Source organism: Symphodus melops, assembly GCF_947650265.1.
Source record: "Symphodus melops genome assembly, chromosome: 2".
NCBI classification, from domain to species: Eukaryota; Metazoa; Chordata; class Actinopteri; order Labriformes; family Labridae; genus Symphodus; species Symphodus melops.
In genome coordinates this window covers 827,183-832,182 of record NC_136692.1, presented here as the reverse complement: position 1 = coordinate 832,182, position 5,000 = coordinate 827,183, and the positions used below count along the sequence as shown (strand labels likewise).

The window sequence follows — 5,000 nt, the reverse complement described above, 5'->3', positions numbered from 1 at the left end:
AAATATATGTTGTTATAAATATATGTTGTTATAAATATAAATATATGTTGTTATAAATATATGTTGTTATAAATATAAATATATGTTGTTATAAATGTAAATATATGTTGTTATAAATGTAAATATATGTTGTTATAAATACATGTTGTTATAAATATAAATATATGTTATTATAAATACATGTTGTTATGAATATATGTTGTTATAAATGTCTGAACAGGAATAAATAAACAGTTATGGGTTGATGCATTAAGAGGATTGAGCTCTCAGGTTCAGATGATCACGTGACAAAGTTTTGAACTTCATAAAGCTTTAAATGTGTTTGTTAAAAGTAGTTGATTCCATGAGCACAGACTAGTTTACATATATTCATCACTCATGTGTTAAACCACCTTCTGTTTCATTGTCTTATTTTCCCTTTAAAGCTCAACAAAGTAAATAAACGTTTTAAATGATGAACTCTATGTAACAGACTCACTGTCAGATTAATGAGCATCAGTTATCTGTAGTTATGTTTGTTGCCCCCTCCCTGCCTGTGGGGGGTCAATCACAGATCAGCTGTCAGAGCAGCAGCTGCTCCTCCTCCGGGACCTCCAGGACACCGGCTGCTCCCCCGCCACCTGCCCGGCCAGCAGACACTCACACCCGGCCACAGCCTCCTCACAACATCGCTCATTTTAAAGCATAAACTCTTTTTTTAAAGCCCCGGTGAGCACCAACGAAGAAGAAGTTTCTGTGTTTATTTATCAGGATGTGTCCACTCACCGCGTGTCGTCAGTCCCATCCAGGGTCTCCTCCGCTGGACCGGGAGGAGAGGAGCTGTAGACCGGGAGGAGAGGAGCAGCGGACCGGTAGGAGAGGAGCTGTAGACCGGGAGGAGAGGAGCTGCGGACCGGTAGGAGAGGAGCTGTAGACCGGTAGGAGAGGAGCTGCGGACCGGTAGGAGAGGAGCTGTAGACCGGGAGGAGAGGAGCTGCGGACCGGTAGGAGAGGAGCTGTAGACCGGGAGGAGAGGAGCAGCGGACCGGGAGGAGAGGAGCTGTAGACCGGGAGGAGAGGAGCTGCGGACCGGGAGGAGAGGAGCTGCGGACCGGTAGGAGAGGAGCAGCGGACCGGGAGGAGAGGAGCAGCGGACCGGGAGGAGAGGAGCTGTAGACCGGGAGGAGAGGAGCAGCGGACCGGGAGGAGAGGAGCAGCGGACCGGGAGGAGAGGAGCAGCGGACCGGGGGAGGAACTGGAGAAGAAGAAGAACATGGAGGAGGAAGGAGCCGTGAGTCCGTCTTGTTTGTTTGTTTGTTTGTTTGTTTTTTTGTTTGTTTGTTTGTTTGTAGTCCCCGCGGCTGCCTCGACCTCAACACACAGCGAACTACACGCGCACACACTCATACACACACACACACGTCCAATGGCGAAGAGGAGGAGGCGATGTGTCACAACACTTCCGCTGAAGTACTTCAAAATAAAACCATGTTCCGGTATGTAACTCAGGGGTTTCCATGGCCGTCATATTTACAGTCTATGACGTCGCACACACCTCGCACACACACACACACACACACACACACACTCACACACTCTGAGGCCCCTCCCAGTGTTTCTCGTTATGAAAGTGTTTTGACTGGAAGTGAAGCAGAAGAAGAAACTTGAGTTTGTACAGTTACATCGTTTTATTTGTGCGAGACGGAGGAGAGAGAGAGTTGGAAACGTTACACAAACAACATGTTGGATTCATTCTGTGACTGGCTGAAAACAGTTCAGTGTGTGTAGCTCCGCCTCCCTGACAGTAACTCTCTGTCTGATGTGTCCCAGCGGCGGCCTGCTGCCTGAACGTCACTCTGTTTATTCATCCACCAAAGGATTATTTATCTGCATAAAGACTGCTCCACTGTCCCTTCAAAACAAAACTCAGTCTTCTCCTAAAGTGAAGCTGCTTTTTGTCCCTTCAAAATAAAACTCAGTCTTCTCCTAAAGTGAAGCTGCTCCATTGTCCCTTCAAAATAAAACTCATTCTTCTCCTAAAGTGAAGCTGCTCCATTGTCCCTTCAAAATAAAACTCATTCTCCTCCTAAAGTGAAGCTGCTCCATCATCCCTTCAAAATAAAACTCATTCTCCTCCTAAAGTGAAGCTGCTCCATTGTCCCTTCAAAACAAAACACAGTCTTCTCCTAAAGTGAAGCTGCTTTTTGTCCCTTCAAAATAAAACTCAGTCTTCTCCTAAAGTGAAGCTGCTCCATTGTCCCTTCAAAATAAAACTCAGTCTTCTCCTAAAGTGAAGCTGCTCTTTGTCCCTTCAAAATAAAACTCAGTCTCCTCCTAAAGTGAAGCTTTGTCCCTTCTGGGCCTCCGTACATGTGTGACTGTGTCTGCAGAGACTCTGTCCTCTGACTGGATTTTACTCTTCTGATTTGTTCTGGTTGACTCGGGACGTTTGTGGGCGGAGCTGGTGTGTTTCCTCCAGCCAATGAGAGCGCAGCAGGTGAGTTTAGGATACAGCTCAGTGATTGGAGGAGATTCAAAGTGGTGAATATGACGGACGTGGACGTAGAAACTCTAATCAGAGTGAGGAGAAACAGCGAGAGGAGAAAGCTGCTTCTAAAAGCAGGCTGAACCTTGGGTTGTCTTTTACTGTGGACGTGGGTCTACTTCCTGTTGGACAGGAAGCTGACAAACACCGGCGGTTAGCTTGCAGTGTCACTACAAGCAGTAAACGTGCACTCTACGCCCTGCAGGGGGCGGGGCTTCAGGAGGAGGAGGGGCCATGTTTGAATGTTTGCAAACACTTCTACTGACTCCGCCTTTAATGAACTTTACACTCCTGAAGTCGTTGCAGCTTACCGTCTCTTTAAGCCCCACCCCCTTTCACCCTGTCCTCTGATTGGCCGGCTCCCGTGAAGCCTTTTGGAGGGGCCGAACGCTGCAGGGCTGCCAGAGGAGAGCTGTGATCTTGTGCAGGCAGAAGAGAGTCTCTGTAAAGTTCTCACCAGCTCACGTAGAGACTGAAGGAGGTAAACATCTTCTGTGAAGACATTACAAGCAAACAATGTGTGTGTGTGTGTGTGTGTGTGTGTGTGTGTGTGTGTGTGTGTGTGTGTGTGTGTGAGACTCTGCAGGAGGTCTGTTCTGTCGCCATCAGACAGATCAGCTGGTGACTGAGAGTCTGAACTTCACACATGGACTCCTCCTCCTCCTCCTGCAGCAGCAGCTGGGCGAAAAGCTGAGGTCTCTGCAGCTGTCACAGACACACACACACACACACACACACACACACACACACACACACACACACACCCCACCCTGTAACCCGGCAACCAACTACAAATGAAGCCGGCACACAGACCCTCCTCCTCTTCCTGCCATTCCTTCAGAGGCCTCTCTCTCTCTCTGCCTGCTCGTCGCTCGCTCTGGACTTTTACTAAAGTTTATTTTCCCACCTCTCAATCCTTCAGTTTACTTTTGTAACTAAAGGGTTCACCTTCATCATCATCACCTTCATCATCATCATCATCACCTTCATCATCATCACCATCATCATCACCTCTCGCACGCTGACGGATGAATCTGTTGAATGTTTCATAGCTGTGTGTCAGACTGCTCCTCGCCGCCCTCTGCTGGTGGGACGCTGTAACTCCACGTGCTGCAACATCTCGCCGCACATTCACGTCTCTGTTTGGAGACGAGCGCGCGACGATCAAATGCCTTTAAAGGTCCCACGTGACCTGATTCTGCAGCTTATTGGAGTTATTTCTGTCAGCGTCTCCTCCGGGAATCATCTCAGAGTTCTGTTTGTTCTTCTGATCCGGACAGGACAGATCCGTTTATAGAGACGAGACGTCTTTACCTCTCTGAAGACTCACAGAGTATTATTCATGTATATCAGCTCCTGCTCTCTCTCTCTCCCTCTCTGTCCCTCTCCCTCTGTCTCTCTCTCTCCCTGTCTCTCTCTCTCTCTCCGTCTGTCTCTCTGTCTCTCTCTCTCTCTCTCTCTCTCCCTCCCTCTCTGTCTCTCTCCCTCTCTGTCCCTCTCTGTCTCTCTCTCCCTCTGTCTCTCTCTCTCTGTCTCTCTCTCTCCCTGTCTCTCTCTCTCTCTCCGTCTGTCTCTCTCTCTCTCTCTCTCCCTCTGTCTCTCTCTCTCTGTCTCTCTCTCTCCCTGTCTCTCTCTCTCTCTCCGTCTGTCTCTCTGTCTCTCTCTCTCTCTCTCTCTCCCTCTCTGTCCCTCTCCCTCTGTCTCTCTCCCTCTGTCTCTCTCTCTCCCTGTCTCTCTCTCTCTCTCCGTCTGTCTCTCTGTCTCTGTCTCTCTCTGTCTCTCTCCCTCTCTGTCCCTCTCTGTCTCTCTCTCACTCTCTGTCTCTCTCTCTCTCTGTCCCTCTCTGTCTCTCTCTCTCTGTCTCTCTCTCTCCCTGTCTCTCTCTCTCTCTCCGTCTGTCTCTCTGTCTCTCTCTCTCTCCGTCTGTCTCTCTGTCTCTCTCTCTCCCTGTCTCTCTCTCTCTCCCCGTCTGTCTCTCTGTCTCTCTCTCTCTCCCTCTCTGTCTCTCTCCCTCTCTGTCTCTCTCTCACTCTCTGTCTCTCTCTGTCCCTCTGTCTCTCTCTCCCTCTGTCTCTCTCTCTCTGTCCCTCTCTGTCTCTCTCTCCCTCTGTCTCTCTCTCCCTCTCTCTGTCCCTCTCTGTCTCTCTCTCTCCCTGTCTCTCCCTCTGTCTCTCTCTCCCTCTCTCTGTCCCTCTCTGTCTCTCTCTCCCTGTCTCTCTCTCTCTCTCCCTCTGTCTCTCTCTCTCCCTCTCTGTCTGTCCCTCTCTGTCTCTCTCTCTCCCTGTCTCTCCCTCTGTCTCTCTCTCCCTCTGTCTCTCTCTCTCTCTGTCCCTCCCTCTCTCTCTCTCTGTCTCTCTCCCTCCCTCTCTCTCTCTGTCTCTCTCTCCCTCCCTCTCTCTCTCCCTCCCTCTCTCTCTCTGTCTCTCTCTCCCTCCCTCTCTCTCTCTCTCCCTCTCTGTCTCTGTCTCTCTCTCCC

The 5,000-nt window shown here is 49.6% G+C and overlaps 1 protein-coding gene across 2 annotated transcripts in view; it reads right to left on the bottom strand.

Moving 5' to 3' along the window:
• LOC306820551 (SERTA domain-containing protein 2-like) overlaps positions 1-3,682 on the bottom strand; it is a 10,188-nt gene extending 6,506 nt beyond the window's left edge. The window contains exon 1 of one of the 2 annotated variants that reach the window (XM_079338431.1): positions 3,524-3,682. The gene's annotated coding sequence lies outside the window, so the exon portion shown is untranslated. Of the gene's footprint in view, positions 1-765; positions 1,227-3,523 lie in introns of those variants that run through there. The other variant, XM_079338430.1, reaches the window with a different exon arrangement.
• Positions 3,683-5,000: the final 1,318 nt, after the last annotated feature.